A 21,994-nucleotide genomic window follows, 5' to 3' on the forward strand; every position below is an offset into this window, starting at 1 on the left:
CATCCACTGCAGAGCTGGCCCCAGCCCTCTGTCAGGGAATTGGCCCGACTCCGAGCACTTCCTGGGTATAGCACTTCCTGCATCTACGTAGTGTTAGCGCCATAATCATAGTTTCACCACCCCGGATGCTGGCCTCGCCTTCTCCTCTCTCAGAACTGGGTATGGTTATAGGACATTCCGTAATATTACTTTGCGCAATTAGGTTAACTTTAAAGAACTAAATATATATCACTGTGCCTGGGTATTGACTGTCTCCGTGATAAAAGAGGCATAATTAATATTGTCTGTATTTAAATTAATATTACAATGTTATAATATTAGTTACACCGGAAGCACCTCCAGGAAGACCCATGCTATGCTTTACCATTTATTCATTGGGGATAATGACTGTCCATCCATTATTATTTGTGCTTACATTATTATTAACTATATTAATTATTCACCTTTATAGTATCAATTATTATAATTGAGGTCATAATTATTAATCATTATCATAGTGAATGCCACAATTGTATTAACTATTATGTATACCATAATTGTATTATTTATTATAAATGTTAAAGTATAGCACAGTTTAATAATTTACTAATAAAAATAATTAATACTAAATTTAAAAAAAATATTAAATTAATTCTATACTACTAAGAAACCCTGATGTTAACCTTTTCATCTCATCAGAATCAGGATAACTGAGGTAAAGCATTAATGCAGTTAATTGCATTATTATATTTTTTAAAAAAAAACTACTGAAACTACTATTCCTGGTAATGCTGGTATAACAATCTTCCCCTCTTGGAAATGGCATAATGATATCGCATGATTAATGTTCTTATTATTATTGCTAATGTTATTTTAACATATACCTTAATAATGGATATCAATACAAAAATAATGATATTATCTGATACTGCCTCTGAAATGGAGATGAATTTGGAATACTGATAATTACATTACATTGATATTATAATCTAATTATTATAGTCACTCCTGAGAATATGTCACTCCTGAGAATCTTGGCATGCATCTGTAAAATGGACATAATTATGAGTCATCACTGATATTGTTATTTGCATTTATGTTAGTACTATAGTTGTAATTAGTGCTACTAGGAATAACGGTTTCTTGTAAACTGGGGAGAAATTCACACCTCACAATGTTTTTATCAGATTTAAATGAGTCAAAACTTGGCACACCATACTAATGATGATAATATTAATAATAGGAAAGTTTCTTAACTCCTTACTGTGTATCAGGTACATAGTACCTGTGTTTTACATGCATTGACTCAATCTCCACAACAGCCATGTGAGCAGATAGGTATTAAAGATATCCCCAATTTACATTTGAGTAAACTGAGATTCAGAGAGGTTAAATGTCTTGCCTGATATTCCAAAACCAGTTTGATTCCAGATTCCATTTTCTTAACCACTGCTTGGGTATTCATGGGAATAATTATCACGTATAACTAATATTTTTATCCAAGTTACTATCTTATTATTATGGTACATCAGAAAAGAATGAGAGTTTCCTTCTTTTTCATCATAAAATAGTCATAGACACCAGGCACAGGCAGTGGCTGGTATTAGAGGCGCTGATGTTTGGAATATAGGCAGTGGTGGGGTGACCAGAGTAGGAGCGGGGGGAGAGAAAGCTATCTCTCCTGATGTTGTCAGGAGACACATTTGAAGTAACTCAGATCAAAAACATCTGGTAGAGAGTTGGTGCACATAAATGCTTCTAAAAGGTTGGTTAATCTTTCATTAGCTGCTTAGTTAGCTTCCTAGTAGCCCAGACAAAAAGAAAAGGCAAATTTTAGAAAGGAAAATTGCAAAGAAAGGTACTATTCTTGATGCTGAGGTAATGAGTGCTTTTTCTCTCACCACCTGTGACACTACCCTCTGCACCTTCCCTGAATTCCCTGGTCAAAGAAAGATACCTCATGTCAACAGCCTGTTGTTCATAGCTGTTAACACAAGTAGTATTTGACATCACACAGTGGTGCAAGGCTTCCAGCCTGCATGTGTCCAATACACACTTGGATAAGATCCATCTCAATCCATAATGCCCTGGAAGACTAGAGGGAATGGAGTGAAGAAGGTTAAGGGAAGAAAGATGATGTCTGGGTGAAGGAGGCATTGAGAGAAGGAACAAAGGAGATTTGTTAATGGGATAGAGGTTTGCCAGCCCCTCATAACAAGGAATGGGAGGCAAGGGTTCCTTCTAGGAGTGGTGGGAGGTTGAAGGTAAGACTTAAAGGTAGAATCAGGTGGAAGTCTGTTTAAAATGCTGTTAGAACCCCAAGTACACCAACCCCAACACTAGTCTGCACATGAGTAGAAGGCTGGATGAAAGATCTCTAGAGGGTAAAACAGAGAGGGGATGGTTTACCTGAGCATGCCTACACGGGCCAGGCCACAGTTCCTTATTAATAATTACCTATTTACCGATGAGTTTGGGCATTTTGCAAAACCTTTGAGAATAATACAGCCCAGACTGCCACAGTTAGAGCCATTGGAACAAGGATCCCCAGACTCCACCAAACTATGGAGCCCACCAATCCATGGAAGCCTGACACTTCTAACCTCCTGCAAGGCAAAGTTAAATGCCACACACCCCATTTTCCAGCTGCTCTTTGCTTTGCTCCTGGCTCTGTCCCAAACCACTCCTGAGCAAGCCTGCATTTGTGTACCCACCATACCTCTAAGTAATTCAGTGTGACTCAGACATGGGTGGGCCTGGACAGCAATATGTCCCTGCTATATAGGTCTCACCATGCAATTCCAGAGGGGTAAGTAATGCCTCCATTTAAGGAGGCTGGGAGGGGGGAGGTATCTTTCCACATTCTTTTTTAGGAGACTTAGAGATAGGGGAATCTTAAGTTCCACAATTCTAAGAGTCCTCCTGACACATTTTTCCCTCCTTCCATGCTCACCTCCAGTTATTGTAGCTCAGTTTCTGGGACCCATCAACTTCACTAGATCATAAATTGTTAAGAGATAATAATTGCGCAGGTATGCCTGTCATCTTCTCCCTACATCCATCTTCTAAACTGAAATAAGTTCCTAGACCCTGCTTTGCCTGAAGGCATGGGGTAGCTCTCTGGGGCCTGATGTTCCTGTGAAATAGTAAGTTCCCCTACCCGCTAAACACTCTTGTAGCAGACAGAAATCCTACAGTGAGATGGGGTGCCTGGGTGGCTAGTCGGTTCAGTGTCTGCCTTTGGCTCAAGTCACGATCAAGCCCCACATCAAGCCCTGCGTCAGACTTTCTGCTTATAGGGAGCCTGCTTCTCCCTCTGCCTTTCGCCCACTGGTATTCTCTGCCCCGCCTCCCTTATTCTCTCTCTCTCTCAAGTAATATTTTTAAAAATCTTAAAAAAAAAAAAAGAAATCCTACAATGACCCACCAAAGATGCCCTGTCCTCATCCTTAGATCTTGTGAATATAATGAAATACCACTTCTGTGATAATGTTATTATATGGCACAGTTGACCATAAAATAGGGAGATTATTCAATAGGGTCTAACCCAAGCACAAGTACTGGAATGCAGAGAGCTTTCTCTAGCTGCAGAAGAAAGGGAAGTCAGAGAAAGTTGAAGTGTGAGAAACACACAATGCAGGACTGCTGGCTTACGGAGATGGAGTGGGGCCCTTAAAAAGGAAAGCAAGAACCTGAAGACACAGAGATTGGCTTTTGGCCAACAGCCAGCGAGGCAGTGGGAATTTCAACCCTCCAGCCAACAAAAGCTGGATCTTTCTAACACCCTGAATGAGCACAGAAGGATTCTTCCCTTGGAGCTTCCAAGAGGCGAGCAAGGCTGACACTTGACTTTGGCCTTCTGAGACCTTAAGCAAAAAACTTAGGTGAACCCAACCAGACTTCTGACCTACCAAATGGTGAGCTAATAAATAGGTATTGTTTAAAGTTGCTGAATTTGTGACAATTTAATATTACTAATAGAAAACTAGTATAATATCTTAATCTTCACCCCTTTCCTTTTTATTTCACAGAATATCAGGACCCTAAGGAAGCCTTGCACATTAGTTCCTCACCTTGTTCATTCAGCAGGATGACTGGTTTCATCTGTAAGGTAATGTCCCCAATCTCTTGCCCTTCCTGCCTTTGGGTGAATGTTCCCATGAACCACCCCATCATCTAAACAATTGCACATGCTTCAGCTGCCTACCCATGAGGCCTGGGAAATACAACAAGATTCTAATGGATCCCAGCTGTCAGCTTCGCACCTGACTACGGACCCCCCATGACTTGTTCCTTTTCTGAAGACGATCATCTTCGCTAAGATCATCAACCTTCCCAAGACCATCAACTCCTGGGTGTTCTGAAGTACTGTTGAGATTCTGTTTAATGATCAGGTTGCCTAATCACAGATGTGTTAACTTTCAACAGTACCTTAAGAGATACATTTGAAATATACGCACTTTTTAAAAAAGATATTTATTTATTTATTTGACAGAGAGATCACAAGTAGGCAGAGAGGCAGGCAGAGAGTGAGAGAGGGAAGCAGGCTCCCTGCTGAGCAGAGAGTCCGATGTGGGGCTCAATCCCAAGACCCTGATATCATGACCTAGGCCGAAGGCAGAGGCTTAACCCACTGAACCACTCTGGTGCCCCTGAAATAGGCACACTTTTCTATACATGTTTTTGCTACAGCTGAGATTTTTATTTTACCCTACTTACAAGCTAATAAGTTATCCTGTCTCATGGATGCTGATAGAAGAATAAGACCTCTGTATTGGAAACAAGGGATAGTATTATTTTTAGGACAGCAAGCAGCATGAACACTGTTGCATAGATTCTCCTTTTCTCTCCAATCTGACAGGAAAAACATGGAGTAGTCCAGGTTTGACCAAACACTGAGCTTGGGAAAAGGTACCAATTTGTAGCAAGCACTAAACAAGGCCAGTCTTTGTCCTGAGACAGACATTACCTCATCCCTCAAAGGCTGCATGCTGCAAACACAACCCTGAGAAATGGCCCAGGTAAAGAACAGATAGGGCCTTTCATTCTTGGCATAACCAGTAAGGTACGTAGGAGTACAGATTCTCCCCCCAAACAGTTATTCTCAATACAATTTACCAAAAATATCCCGTCTGACAACACCTCCCACCATTGACAAATCTTCCTCCTCCTGCTCTCAACTCCTCCTCCTTCCTTCTTTCTTTCATCCACTTACCCACACTTTTGGTGCTATTACTTTTCCAAACTGCACTGTTTTCACCCCATCCAGAGCATGAAATTTAAACTACAGAAGGAGCTGTATCCAGAGAGATCTGGAATGTTGTCATGTCGTCAGTCCTCTAGAAAAATTTCCTGAAGCATGACTCACCTGCAGTGGTGGTGGCCTTAGAGAGGTCTTCCCTGTTCCCCATAGTGTTAACCTCCACCCTTTGGAGTCTGTATGTTCAAGGGAGACATAAGCAGATGAGTTGGGTAGAGATCAGAGGGAATGTGGTCAACAGGGTCTGGTCTGTTCACATTCATACATAGGTACACACAGAGGTTTTGACTATTTTAGTTAGCACTGAACACAGGAGGCATTCAGCTTAAACAGGAACAAATGGGGACATCAGGACCAATGTCGGCTGATATGTTCCCTAACATATAATGGAGGCTAGATCACCTTCCATCACCTTCTTTGACAGACGTCCCAAAACCTAAGGCAGTGAAAAAAGACTACCCTTCACAATACAAAGCTGGCTTTATCCTCTGTGTTGCAGGGTTATAGGGGGTGAGGACAAAGGGAGGATGGGGCAGCAAGATAGCCTGTGGGAGCCCTAGCATGAGCCTCACCTTCTTCCTGACTTTCACATTCCTGTTCCTTCTATCCCTGTATACAACTATTTGTAATGACGTGTGTCTGCTGCATTCATCTTCACAGATCTCATACTGCATATCAGATGTGGGTGATTCCAGAGGGCCTCTGCACAGGAAACCTTTCCTACCATGGACCCCAAAGGTTCCTGTCACAGCTGTAGGGAGCGTCTGGGGATACCTGCTGTGAGTATAGTCTGTCTCTAGAGATACCACATCTCCCATGGTCAGATGGGGCCATTCTGTTTGAACTCTGAGGTCAAGAGGGTGAATTCCCAGGAGATTTAAACATCCTTTCTTCAGTAGAGGTGGAACCTGAGAGAAAGTCTTAGACCCCTCTGAAACCTAAGCTTTCTTTTAAATCCTCCTGTCTATTTAAATTCTTTTTTAATTCATGTTAGTTAACATATAGTGTATTATTCATTTCAGGGTTAGAATTTAGTGATTTATCAGTTGATATATACCTAGTGCTCATTACATCAAGTGCCCATCACCCATTTACCCCATCGCCCCCACCTGCCTCCCCTCCAGCAACCCTCAGTTTGTTTCCTAGGGTTCAGTGTTTTTTATGGTTTGCCTCCCTATTTTTATCTTATTTTATTTTTTCTTCCCTTCCCTGGGTTTATCCATTTTCTTAAATTCCATATATGAATGAAATCATATGGTGTTTGTCTTCCTCTGACTGACTTACTTCACTTAGCATGATACCATCTAGCTCCACCCATGTCCTTGCAAATGACAAGATTTTATCCTTTTGGATGGCTAACTAATATTCAATTTTATATCTACACACACACATACACATACACACACACACTCTCTTCTTTATCCATTCATCTCTCAGTGGACATCTGGGCTCTTTCCATATTTTAGTTATTGTGGACATTGCTGCTATAAACATTGCAGTTCATGTGCTGCTTCAAACCACTATTTTTGTATCCTTTGGATAAATACCTAGTAGAGCAATTGCCGGGTCATAGGCTAGTTCTTTTTTAAACTTTTTGAGGAACCTCCATACTGTTTTCCAGTGACTGCACCAGTTTGCATTCCCACCAACAGTGTAAGAGGGATCCCCTTTCTCCACATTTTTGCCAACATCCATTGTTTCCTGACTTGTTTATTTTAGCCATTCTGAAAGGTGTGAGGTGGTATCTCATGGTTCTGATTTGGATTTCCCTGATGCTGTGTGATGTTGAACATTTTTTCATGTGTCTGTTAGCCATTTGTATGCCTTCTTTGGGGAAATGTCTCTTCATGTCTTCTGCCTATTGCTCTACTGGACTTCTTGATTTTGGGGTGTTGAGCTTGATAAGCACTTCATAGATTTTGGATACCAGCCCTTTATCAGATATGCCATTTGCAAATATCTTCTCCCATTCTACAGGTTGCCTTTAGTTCTGCTGATTGTTCCTTTTGTTGTACAACAGTTATTTATCCTGATAAAGTCCCAATAGTTCATAAAATCCGACTGTCTCTTTTATCTCAGTCCTGCTGGCTCAATAATCCCCTCCCCCAGAATATAAGCTTAACATCACCCCTGCAGTTCTTTACTAAACAGGGGATGCAGGCCCAGGCCACAGGCACATGCTTAGTGTGTGACCTCTGGCCAGTGTCTGGACTTCTCCAAACCCCATTCCAAAAAAACAAACAAACAAAAATAAAAAATCAAAGGACCTGGCCTTCATCCAAACCCTCACAAATGCCAGGTCTTCTCAGACCTATTCTTTGGCACTATTCTTTGCTTAATTCCAACAAATTCTCAAACAGAATGAAATAGTAGAAAAGTCTAGAAAAAAAATCCTTATAGGTGGTATAGTGTGGGATTAAGGATTTAGGTCTTGGAACTAAGTCCTTTTACCAGTCCTGCAACTCCCTTCCTGTGTTTCCTTGGCAGAGTCATTTCAACGTCTCTGTGCTTTGGTTTCCGTATCAGCAAAACAGAGGTAATATCTGGGCCTACTGCATACGGTTATTGTGGGAATTTGATGATAGATATATGTCAGGCACTTAGAATACAAGTACCTAACACCTAGTAAGCACTAAGTAATTATTAGTTATTGTTTATAATAGAGGTAGTAAATACAATTTTATGTATGACTTTAGCTGTGATAATTCTTATCTGTAATATAATTTATGATATTGAAAATAATGTTTAATATCAGGAATGATGACTTACATTACTAGAAATAATGTTTAATAATTGTAGTATTAATTCAGCTCAGACTGGCAACCATAATTTAACTCATTATCCTGATAATCTCCCCTTAAAATGTTATAAATACTTTAATATATTATTTCTAATTTTTTGTTATTATCGTATTTGCATACTGCTTTGCAGATGACAAATACAAAAGATTCAAAAAAAACTCCCCATTTGTTATATATTTCTTTGGTTGGCGTCATTAGCAAGATGCATGGAAACTTTCTGTAACAGAGCAGAAGCTACAGGTGGCTACATATTTTTTTGTCCTTTATGACATTGACTTTCAATATTATGAGATAGCTGGGAGAGGGGACCTGACATGGACACCTCATTAATGTCTGCTGAGTTTCAAAGCTGGAACATATAAAGCCAATTTTTCTTCCTGACTATGCCCAAGGACCAGCTCAATTTACAGGAGGAATAAGTGCCTCACAACTGCCATCCACCAGGTCTTATTCAGTTTAAGAGGCACTGAAAGTCTTCCCAACCGAAGGGGTTTGCCTGGGTTTACCTCCTTTGCGTCATCTTTTAGAGACTGGGAATCATGCAGTTTTCCTGAATTAGAAGGTCTTGTTCCCTTGGATGAGTGCAAACCTCCTAGCAGAGATATTATTATATGTGAGCATATATTCCCTTTTCTGATCAGCCCATTACTCCCTGAAGGGAGGGATCTCTTATTACATCCTTGCCACACGTCAGATATCATGCCAGGTTATTATGGTGGTTAATTTTATGTGTCAACTTGACTAGGCCATGGAGTACCCAGACATTTGGTCAAACATATTTTATTATGGTCAAACATTTATTCTGTGTAGGTCTCCAGTGGTATTTCTGGATGAGATTACCAACTGAACAAAAAACAAATTGTCCTCTTTCATGTGGGTGGAATTCATCTCATCAGTTGAAGGCCCAAATAAAACAAGACTTTCCCCTGAGTGAAAGAGAATTTCCTCCTGTCTGATTACTTTAAGCTGGGGCATTGTTTTTTGTTTCATTTTGTTTTGTTTCATGCCTTGTACTCAAACTGAAACATCAGCTCTTCCTGGGTCAAGCCTGCCAGCAACTGGACTGAAACTTATACCATCAGTTCTCTCCAGCTTGCTAACCGCTGATCTTAGGACTTGTCAGGCTCTGTAATTGCATGAGCCAATTCCTTGTAATAAATCTCTTTATACACACACACACACACACACACATATACATATAGGGAGAGACTGGAGATTAATTTAGTTAATTAGCACTGCCTAAACTTTTTCATGTCATTGTATACATAGAATATAATAAAATATATTTGCTTATTGGGCTAAAATGACAACATTTTTAGTAGCTCGAAGTAACTGGTCACCCCCAGGCCTTACTGGCCACCCAAGAGCTGAGGATTTAATGTGTTGGTACATTTGTAGCCTATCTGTGGCACACTGGCTGGGAAACTTGGAGTTAGATTACTTGGCCACAGTCACATGTTTGTTAGGGAAGCAGAAGAGGAAAACTGTTCATTTAGAAATTAAAATTAGACATACCAAAGTTTGAATGCAAGATCTGCTATTGATTGTGGCTGAATGATTCTGGGTAATTAGGATAACCTCTCTGTGCCTCAGTTTCCCCATCTATAATATAGGGATTATAATAGTACCTTTCTCCTGGGTCATGAAAAAGTGAAATGTAAACTACATAAAGGACTCAACATAGATGTGGGTACCTAGTAAACACTCTGTGCATTCTAATACCACTACTGATAATAGTAACAATAAAGTGACAAACAGTGTCCTGACTCCAAAGTACATGTTCTTTCACTGCTTTTCCTGAAGACATGCTTCCCCAGTTTTACAGTTTTGTAATGAAGTTGCCCTACTTCTACTTCAGGCAAGGCTCTTCTGGAAGCTGATGTGATGGTGTTTGTATGTGGGTCAAGAAGATGGGCTGGAGTGGTGCCATTCTCTAGCAGTTCTATCTGCAACCCTTCCAAAGCAGTTTTCACAGAATTGCGTTTGCCATCTCCTGTTAAACTGACTGGCCAGTAGACTGAACCAACCAAATCAACTAGGTAGTTTTTTGCTGCCATTCACAACAACCCAATAGAGTGGTGTTGCAGTTGGAGCAAGTTCATGAGAAGCAGGTCTAAAGAAGGAAAAATAACACTGACCAAATAAAAGTAATGCTTATCTTCTGAAAATTTTGTTTCTGCCTGTATAGCTCACTCAGAGTTAGGAAATCATTCTTTAGAAAGAGGTCCTTTATGGTGGTCCAGCAAAATTGGTCATAAATCGGTAAATACTGGTCATAAAATCATAAATACTCCCACCTCTTCAACATAGAGTACTGGGCCAGTGCTTCCCACCACCTCGTTATCTCTGAATATCAGAGTTTGAACAACTTTCTCACTGCTCCAGTCAGTGATCTGGGACGCCTTGATTGTATGTTCAGACAAGAGGTGGGAGAAGTAGCATTAAGCCCAACTTGCCTAGTTATCTGGTTGAAGAAAGGCAAGATCAAATCCCACAGAGTAGTAATGATGACAAACAGAAATGGATAGAAATAAGGTAATTCACAATAAAGCTTATAACATTTGATGGCATTTAAAAAAAAATGGTCTTGCTCTGAGTTTGGACTAAGTCTTAACTATAGAAGAGTTGCTAATCAAATAGAAGATTCTTCCTCACTCCCCATTAAAAGTGTCATCAAGAAGGCTCTTCTTGGCTAACTGCACAGTCTCAAATCTAGGTCAGCCTGTGTCCATTTCTGTGAAGCTGAGATGTTCTTACTGTGTTGTCAGTCATCCCAGTTCATGCACTTTCTGATTAATCTGGAATCTGGCAAATTCTTGAAATCATCTCTCCAAGTGTCTAGAATGAGCCGAATGGAGCACAGCTAGCTTTATGATTAAGAAGACTTCCCACTTAGTTTTTCCCTTTGTGATTTATTAGGACTTCATTTTTGGAATGGGGATAGTGTCATTCTTTGATTATTTTCTCAAGGCTTATAGCAATGATAAAGACAAAAATTCCTGGTATTTACAAACAGAGGTAGGCCTGCACAATTTCCCCCAATAGCATAATAGATACTGTGTATACAAAAAGAAGGTGCCAGCTGAAAGCCATTAGCCCCTGCCTCTTCCAGGTATATGAAACCAAATGGAGCTTGGTGAGTTTAGATGTTAATTCTTTCTGGTGAGGGGAGGCATTTCAGTTCTCCATTTCTTATTTCTTTATTTCACTTATTTCTATTGTTTACTTATTCATTCGCAAGCATTTATTGAACAGTTGTGTTTCAGGCAACAGAGTAAGCCCTAGTACTACACTGTCAAGTCATGCAAGGTCCTTGCTCTCAGGAAGCTTATGGCCTAGTGGGATTATTTAATAAACCAGTATGGTGATAATGATATTAATAAGCAACACAAAGTATTTACCATGTACCAGACACAATTCTAAGCATTCCACATTTATTAGTTCATTTAATCCTCACCAAAACCCCTTGAGTTAGATTCTATTATTATTATTATTTTCCCAATTTATAGACAAGGATACTGAGGGCTAAGTAACCTTCCCAAAGCCACATTGCTGGTAAGTATAAGAGCCAACATTCAAATCCAGGGAGACTGATCCTAAGGTGAGGCTTTTAACCATTAAGCATCCTGCCTCTTCAATATGGCACATAGAGAAAAGAGGTGTCATGGAAACTGCTAAGCCAGATTGGGAGCTTGAGGAGGCTTTGCAAAGATAGTGACTATTGAACTAAATTTTAAAGGATGAGGAGCCAATAGCCAGATGAATACAGAGGAAAGGGCATTTCAAACAGAAGAAACCATACATATGAGGTCATAAAGGCCTGAAACACTGTGACATGTTCAGGAAATTACAAGTAGTTCCATATGGCAGGAACATATGGGTGAATGTCAGGAGATGATTCTAGCAGGGGAAAAAAGAGATCATAAAGATGCTTTGTAGAGTAAGCTAAGAACTTTGAAAATTATCCTGAAAGTTATATATAGCCATTGAAGGACCTTTAGAACAGTTTTGTACAACAATCATTCTGGTAGTAGTACTGAGCAGACTGGAGGCAGGGGGGTCAAGACTGGAAGCATAGAGCTCATTTATGAAATTATTACCATAGTTCACATAAAAAAATTTATGAAGATGAGCCAGACTGATAAAAAAGAGAATGGAAGGGATGAATATAAGCAATGTGAAACAGGTAGGAAGATTGGCCTTGGAGAATGAGGGGAAGGGAGGAGTTAGCAGATCCCCAGTTTCTGCTTGGTTGACAGTAATACCGAGCTCCCAAATTCTAGAGCACAATAGGTGGTAACCAACAAATGTCCTATAATAAATGAAGAATATATAAATCAATGTATAGCCAGTGTTAGACATTTAGAGAGTATAAGGTATCATTGCCTGGATGTAGAGAGTGAAGGGAAAAATGAGTCATGAACGGTCCAAGGTTTCTAGCTTGTGTAACTTTCTTCCTTCACGAGACAGCTATACAGGAGGATGAGCAACTAGGGACAAGGATGAGGAGTTAGGGTTTAAATACATTAAGCTAGAGGTGCTATGAGACACCCACATGAAGTAATATGTGCAAAGAAGAAACCAGGATAGGGATGAAATCATAATAGTAGCTAACACTAAGTATATACTCAGTTCAACACTTTTAAGTGCTTTGTAATGACTTGTTCAGTATTTCCATAAATCCTACAAGTTAGCTATTGTTATTAGTACACTTATACATAGACAGTGAAATTAATGGTCAGAGAGGTTAGTAACCCATTCACACAGCTTATAAATGGTAGAGCCAAGACTTAAACCCACACTGTTCTAGTCCCAAGACTGAGGTTTTAAACATTATGCTTTGGCACCTGCCAATCCATAGCAAAGACAGCACATGAATTCAAAGTACTTAAGAGAGAATGTGGTTAAGGCAGGGAGTCCCTGTAATATTCCCATTGCAATAACCCAGCAGAGCTCTCATTCATGCCCTGTTCATTCTGCTTGTTAGCAGATCTCACTTCTGCCATTAGCTGGCATTTGATCACCTATTTTTTCCACATTTCTTTGCAGAGTATCCAGGGTTGAAACTATTATTTTATCCAATAGTCAAATCTGGGATGACCAACTTGTCCCAGTTTGTTTGAGACTGAAGGGCTTCTCAGAATATGAGACTTCCAGTTTTAAAACCAGAGCAATCCTGGGGAAAACAGGAAAAACTGGTCATCCTGACACATTTAACCATAATCAAGAAAGGGAAGTTTAGGAATCAGGTCAGGCCAATTTGAATCTTACCATCTCATATCCAAAGAAGGATATGTGAACTCCATCAGCCATTACTTCTGAGGCATGGCCAGATTACTAGGCAATCTTCTGTCAGCTCATGATTAATGAATTCCAACATAATACAAGATTTCTGTTTTGTTTTTTTAAACGCATTTGAAACCTTTAGATTATTCTTCACCACCTTCAGCTGTTGACAGGAGCATGTGAATGTCCTTAACTAATTACAACAAACGTCTAATTCATCAGCTTCCCAGATAACTTTTGTATAGAGTGTGATACCTTTGCAAGAGTTCTCTTCACTCTCATCTTTAGAACAATGGTGGGGTGTAGGAGTCTTAATGAAATGACAGGCCCTTAAATAGAGCTCAGTGATGTGATGGACAAGTGCACATAGGAAAAGACCTTGGACTGGTCTCTCCTTACCTTGGGCCAAGCCTGACTATGAGACTTTCCTCTCATTCTTGAGCCTTAAATGACAACCTTCTTTTGGATGTGATTCGTGGAGAAACCTGCAAGACCTAGGGATCCAGAAATGACAGGAGCTCCCAGAGACCAGGGTCAAAATCATAGAGGGTATTTATTGTGTATCACACTTGCAGGTTCTGTTAGTTCAGTGTGAAATATGCATGATGTATTAACAGAGGTATATCAAAGTTTCTAGAAAACATGGTTTACCTCCCTTCAATACTTCTATGAAAAATAAAATCTTCTAAATTTGTTAGCGGACTCCAGTTAGTGAAGATTAGCTGTATTTTTATTGTCTCTACAGGGAAAGTTCGAAAGAAAACTTGAAGGAACCAAAAGCAGAAGCAAGAGCCATGTCATCTGATCCTTGTAGCTTCCTTCATTAGGCAAAAACAAGTCTGAGAAAAGCTGGTGCACAGCATGGAAAAATGGTGTATTTCATGTGACAAGAGAGAGGGACTTTTTGAGCAGTCTTTTCTGCATAGTATAGAGCAGAAGCCAGCCAATGCTTTCTGTAAAGGGCCTGATAATGATAATAATTATTTTTAGCTTTGTAAGCCCTTGTGACTATCAGAAACGCTCAACTCTGCCACCTTAAAGAGAAAGCAGCCATAGATGATATACAAACAGTTAAGCATCGCTATGTTCCAATAGAACTTTATAAAAACAGACAGTGAGCCAGGTTTGGCCCCTTGGTCATAGTTTGCCTACATGTGATCTAATGGTTAGAGGAACTCCAAGACAATCGCCTAACTCTACTGCCATACACAGCATTATGCATAGTGTCCACATTTTTATAAATGTAGGTTTGCATATATGTAAAGAGCCCTTTTAAAGTTCCCAGCGTTAAGTGTTTTTTAAAACATAGTTCAGTTACATTAAATAGCAGATGAAACATATTTGTCCTAAAATCATTTGAAGCACAGAAATAGTTGTTTAAGGAGGCTTCTGTTTATTTTCTCTTCATACCCTTGCGGCCATTATATATATAACAGGCCCTAGAATACTCTTTTGCCTGATTTGAATGCTTCCTAAAATTCCAAAGTTGTTACTGGCCACACACACATTCTGAATAATATTGTGAAGCAATTAATCATCATTTCAGTAGCAAAAGAAATACCTTCTGTTCTACATTTATGAAGTATTTCCCCAAGAATTTGCCTTTTTTCCTCACAAGTCATGGATGGTAGACAGGGTACATGGTTATTCCAAGTTACATAGGAAACTGAGGCCTGGAGAAGCTATGCAACTTACTCATATGACACAAAAGTTACAACCCTATTCTTGACTCCACAGCTAGTGCTCCTGCCACTGTAGCATAAATAAGATAATCACATATTTTATACTATTATATAACTCTTGATTTATAGTGTCATCTAACAGTGGGGAATGGACATAGACTGAATTGCATAATGAGACATTTATTCCTAAACTAATGATGTTTATTCCAATCATAAAACTCAGCTGAAGAAGCTATGCGAGTCACTGTGTGTGACTCAGTCTGTTAAGTATCTGATTCTTGATTTTGGCTCAGGTCATGATCTCAGGGTCCTGGGATGGAACCCTGCATTGGCCATCCCCTCCTCCCAGCAGGCAGTCTGCTTAGCTCCCTCTCTTGCTGCCCCTCCCCCACAGTGCACATGCATGCACTCTCTCTCTAAAATAATATTTTTCTTAAAAAAGCTATTCAGAGATAAGACTGCTAAAGCTTCCTGTAATACAATTTTTAGGATCAGAGCCAAGAAAGCCACATGATAAGGGAAAGTACCTTATGTCATCCAGAAACTAAATGTCCTTGGAGAGGGTCTAAGACATACCCACCTTATAATGAACTCTAATTTATGACAAATAATATTTTAGTTAGATTCTAATGTCAGATTTTTCTGTTGTGGTTTTTCAAGCAACATGGTCTTAAAAGCTGTCATGAAATAAAGATTTTGACAGATAGGTGATAAGAAATGAAAAAGTTGCAAACAAACTGCTATGTTCCAATGTTAGTAATTCATTTTCTCATGCAGTTTTTATTTTCCAACTCCTAACAATTTGCATTTTTCTTATTTAAAATAAAACCACATGGAATACACAAATTGGGTGAATTTTAGCATGAACCATAATAACTTATGAGCACATGTACACAGTCTCTGAGTAATTTGTCTTTCTGCTTGCTGTCAAATAAATAATATTTGCATCTTGAACCTGCCTATAATAATTTTGCTATGGTATCATCACCTGGAGCAATTTATACTGTGTAGTTGTTACACCCAGTTGTCTCATATCTTATTATCCAAAATCCAATTTTAAATTCAAACAAATGAAAAAAAACACAATAATTTGTTGATGTACTTTCTAAAACAGGCTAATGACTTAAATAGCAACTTATTTTAACCATGCCCAGTTCAAAGGGAACATGATCTTCCTATCAGGTGACATCTAGAGTTTACAAGCAAGATGGACCATTTCTAATAGTTCCATGTGTAGGGCCAGGAGGACAAATTCTTTTTTTTTTTTAAGATTTTATTTATTTATTTGACAGAGAGACAGATCACAAGTGGGCAGAGAGGCAGGCAGAGAGAGAGGAAGGGGAAACAAGCTCCCTGCTGAGCAGAGAGCCGGATGCGGGACTCGATCCCAGCACTCTGGGATCATGACCCGAGCTGAAGGCAGAGGGCTTAACCCACTGAGCCACCCAGGCGTCCCCAAATTCTTTATCAGATATTCTATTGAATTCCCTTTCTTATATTTGGATTAATTAACTGTGTAGACTTCTCTAGTTTGAAAGCAAAGCACTTGGGAAACACAGATGCTTTTTTTGTTTACCTCAGATAAATGGAAATTAATCAATCTATCTCACTCAGCACACCCCTCCTTTCTGTCTCTCCACCCCTCCCGGCTTCTCTCCTACATTTATGGTTTACTTGTTTTAAATTTCGGGCAGATGGATAAACTAGTTTGAATATATATATATATATATATATATATATATACACACACACATACATATATATGTATGTATATATGTCTATATACATATATATCATATATACATATATAATATTGGAATATTTAGGTAGATATATTCAGAGAAACTTTTCAGAGCACTTGCAAAATTGAAATATGGAAATACCCTAAAGATGTAAGCAGTAATTAAAATATATATTATTCTAACTCCATTCTCACACTTTTGTCTTAAGTGGTGTACTGTCCCGAAATTGTGAGTCATCCCTAGTTGCGGTATAAAAACATTTATAAAATTTTGTCGTGTTCTATAATGAAATAAATGTAACAGAATGCATCTAGGATGCCAGGACAATTATATTTTTTTTAAAGATTTTATTTATTTATTTGACAGACAGAGATCACAAGTAGGCAGAGACACAGGCAGAGAGGAGGCAGAGAGGAGGAAGCAGGCCCCCTGCCAAGCAGAGAGCCCGATGTGGGGCTCGATCCCAGGACCCTGAGATCATGACCTGAGCCGAAGACAGAGATTAACCCACTGAGCCACCCAGGCGCCCCCAGGACAATTTTCATATCTGCTTGTATTGAGCTATGGAGTGAATACAGAGACCAATGAGACATTAAAAGAATAAGCTCAGTCAGAATCATCATGAGAAAACTAGAATTGAATCACACATTTGAAAAGGGACTGCAAAGAATGTTTAACAGGTCTGTGGATCCTCACTGCCAATTCTGTGGGAGAGGAGGAACACAGGAGACAAGTTTATAAAGGATTTCTTTGGACATTAGATAATGGCAAATGTTCAAAGCAGCATGGGCCTCAGGTTGACTTACTAGGTGAGGCCCCAGTAGATAATGTTCTGATAAAGTAAACATTTTCTGGGAAAGTAAACATTTTCATTACAAACAATAATGACAAGTATGTTAGCTCTTTAAACCAGGTCTATGTAATCAACTAAATAATCTTTAAGAAAGTCATTTAATATAGGCAATCTGTTTCCTTTCATGAAAAACGAAGGGCCACATGAATTTTAAAGTCTCTTCTAATTCAAAGTCTATGATTTTATGATGAAGGCAAAACAATCACCTGTCCTCTGGTATTGGTTTAAGCCAAGTACCAGAGGCGATAGCAAGGCTTGCAAAAAACATGTCTCCATGTAGACATGGAGTAAAAAGCAGCAATTTTCTCAAACTACTTCACAGGTCTGTCCCCAAATGGCTCTTCTACTGCCCAACGTTGGAACTTAAAATTCCTCTCCTTGGGAAAGGAGCAAGATGGTGGAGGAGTAGGAGACCGAGCTCTCAATCAGGTCCCAGGAGTTCAGCTAGATAGATCTCAAACCATGCTGAACACCTACAAACTCAACAGGAGATGGAAGATAAGAAGAGCAGTAATTCTAGGAACAGAAAATTGACCCCTTTTCGGAAGGTAGGACAAGCGGAGAAGTGAATCCAAAGTGATGGGAAGATATATTGCAGGGGGAGGAGCCAGCTCCTGACGAGAGAGCAGAGGAGCACAAAATTGGAACTTTTAGAAGTCTACTCTACTAAGGGACCTCACTCCAGAAGCTAAGTGGGAGGTGGAGTCCTGGCGGAAACAGTGTGGTCTCAGGACCTGCAGAAACACAAAAAGACCAAGGATGTCTGACTGTGGCAAAGTTCCCAGGTATCAGAGAAGGGAAGCTGGCTGCAGAGATGGAGCTGAGCAGTGGGCTTTCAGCTCAGGGTTACCTTAAACCATGATCTGAGGCACAGTCAGGCCCTTGTTCTTTAAGCACACACCCCAAAAGCAGCAGATCTGGGGAGACCCCCTCTTTCCTTCTCCAGCAGGAGCAGTGCAGGAGCATGCTGTAGGAATCTTCTGGGTTTGGAGACTACAATTGGGGCCATGCACCAGAAATAGAAATGCTCAGTCACAGACTGGGTGAGCTTGGAGTGCAGCCGAAGCCCAGGGAGATAGGAGGGATTGATACCTTTTCTCTGAGGGCACACTGGGGGGATTAACTGCTTTTCTCTGAGGGCACACTGAGGAGTGGGGCCCTGAGCTCTCAGCTCCTATGGGGCTGGAGATTGGGAGGTCGCCATTTTCATTCTGTCCTCCAAAGCTGTATGGAAAACGTTCAGGGAACAAAAGCTACCGAGAGCAAACCTGAGCAGATTATTTAGACTGGCCACTGGCAAGGGCAGTGAAATTGTGCCTCAAGCAAAAACATTTGAGAATCACTGCAACGGGCCTCTCCTCAGAAGATCAGCAAGAACATACAGCCATGAACAAATTCACTAATCAGTGAGAACTGTGGAACTCCAGAACTAGGGGAAAGGAACACATAGAATTCAATGCTTTTTTCCCATACTTTAGTCTTTCAAAGTTAATTTTTTTAAATTTATTTTTTCTTATTTTATTTTTTTAAAATTTTCCTCCTTCCTACTTTAAAGTTTTTAAACTATTTTATCTTATCAATACCTTTTAAAAAATCTTTTTAAATTTTCATTGGTATAGTCATATTTTATCCCTTCATTGTATTTGTCCTTATTTCTTTTATACATTTAGGGTTTTTTTTCTTTAAAATTTTGGGATACAATTTTTTCTAATAGATCAAAATATACCCTAAATCTAGCACATAGCTTTGTTCTAGTATCCAGCCTGATCAGATTCTTTCCTCTTTTTTTATTTTTCCTTTTTTCAACCAACTTCTTATCAATGCTTTTTTTAGAATCTTTTTAAATTTTCATCTTTATGGTCATATTCAATCCCTTCATTGTGTTTACCCTGATTTTGGTATATATATATATGTTTTTCTTTCTTTAAAATTTTAGGAGGTAGTTTCTTCTAACACACCAAAATACATCCATAATCAAGTGTGCAGCTCTGTTCTATTCACCACTATAATATATATGTATATATTTTTCTTATTTCCCCTTTCCTTCTCCCCCTAGTTTCAGATCTCTTCTGATTTGGTTAGTGTATATTTTTCTGGGGTCATTGGTTAGTGTATATTTTTCTGGGGTCAATACTAAAAGGTCACCCTTTTAGTATTTTTCTCTCATTCATCTATTCTTACCTGGATAAAATGACAAGGTTGAAAACTCACTACAGAAAAAAGAACAAGATATGGCTAGGGGCTGTATCAGTATGGACATCAGTAATATGTCAGAACTAGAGTTCAGAATGATGATTATCAAGGTGCTAGCTGGGCTCAAAAAAGCATGGAAGATATTAGAGTATCTCTTTCTGGAGAAATAAAAGATCTAAAATCTAACCAAGTTGAAATTTTAAAAAGCTGTTAATGAGGTGTAATAAAAAATGGAGGCTCTTACTGCTAGGGTATATGAGGCAGAAGAGAGAATTCATGATATAGAAGCCCAAATGATAGAGAATAATGAAGGTGAGTAAAAGAGAGACAAACAACTACTGGACCATGAGGGGGGAATTCGAGAGGTAAGTAATACCATAAGATGAAAGAATATTAGAATAATTGGGATTCCAGAAGAAGAGAGAGGGGGGCAGAAGGTATATCAGAGCAAATTATACCAGAGATTTTTCCTAATTTTGTGAAGGGAACAAGCATTAAAATCCAGGAGGCACAGAGAACCCCCTCAAAATCAATAAAAATAGGTCCACACCCCATCATCTAATAGTAAAACTTACAAGTCTCAGTGACAAGGAGAAAATCCTGAAAGCAGCTCAGGATAAGAGGTGTGTAACATACAATGGCAGAAATATTAGACTGGCAACAGACCTATCCACAGAGACCTGGCAGACAAGAAAGGATTGGCATGATATATTCAGAACACTAAATGAGAAAAATATGCAGCCACGAATACGATAACCAGCTAAGCTATCATTGAAAATAGAAGGAGAGATAAAAAGTTTCCAGGACAAACAAAAGTTAAAAGAATTTGCAAACACCAAACCATGCCTAGAGGAAATATTGAAAGGGGTCCTCTAAACCAAGAGAGAGCCTTAAAATAACAGACCAGAAAAGAACAGAGACAATATACAGTGACAGTCACCTTACAGGCAATACAAAGTCACTAAAATAATATATTTCAATAGTTACCCTGGATATAAAAGGGCCAAATGCCCCAATCAAAAGACAGAGGGTTTCAGAATGGATTAAAAAAAAAAAAAGCAAGACCCATCAATATGTTGTCTACAAGAAACTCATTTTAGATCAAAAGACACCTCCAGATTTAAAGTGATGGGGTAGAAAACAATTTACCATGTTAATGGATAGAAAAAGAAAGCTGGGGTGACAGTACATATATCAGATAAATTGGATTTTAAGCCAAAGACCATAATAAGAGATGAGGAAGGACACTATACCATACTTAAAGTGTCTTTCCAACAAAAAGATCTAACAATTTTAAGTATCAATGTCCCTAACATGGGAGCAGCCAATTATGTAAACCAATTAATAACAAATTAAAGAAATGCATCAACAATAATAGTAGGAGACTTTAACACCCTGCTTACTAAAATGGACAGATCATCTAGGCAAAAGATCAACAAGAAAATAAAGGCTTTAAATGAGACACTGGACCAGATGGACATCACAGTTATATTTACAACATTTTATCCCAAAACAACAGAATACACATTCTTCTCTAGTGCACGTGGAACATTTTCTAGAATAGATCACATCCTGGGTCACAAATCAGGTCTCAACAAATAGCAAAACATTGAGATCATCCCCTGAGTATTTTCAGACCACAATGCCCTGAAACTAGAACTCAGTCACAAGAATGCAAAGTTTGGAAAAACTCAAATACATAGAGGCTAAAGAGCATCCCACTAAAGAATGAATGGGCCAACTAGGAAATTAAAGAAGAATTTTAAAAATTCATGGAAACAAATGAAAATGAAAACACAACAGTTCAAAATCTTTGGGACACAGAAAAGGTGATCCTGAGAGGAAAGTATATAACACAAGCCCTTCTCAAGAAACAAGAAAGGTCTCAAGAACACAACCTAACCTTACCCCTAAAAGAGCTGGAGAAAGAACAACAAAGAAAGCCTAAACCCAGCAAGAAAAGAGAAATCATAAAGATCAGAGCAGAAATCAATGAAATAGATATTAAAAGAACAGTAGGACGAACTAACAAAAGTAGCAGCGGGTTCTTTGAAAGAATTAATAAGATTGATAAGCCCCTGGTCAGATGTATCAAAAAGAAAAGAGAAAGGACACAAATAAATAAAATCATGAATGAAAGAGGAGAGATCACAACCAACACTAAAGAAATAAAAACAATTATAAGAACATATTATGAG

Source organism: Mustela nigripes, chromosome X (genome assembly GCF_022355385.1).
Source record: "Mustela nigripes isolate SB6536 chromosome X, MUSNIG.SB6536, whole genome shotgun sequence".
Taxonomy (NCBI): Eukaryota; Metazoa; Chordata; class Mammalia; order Carnivora; family Mustelidae; genus Mustela; species Mustela nigripes.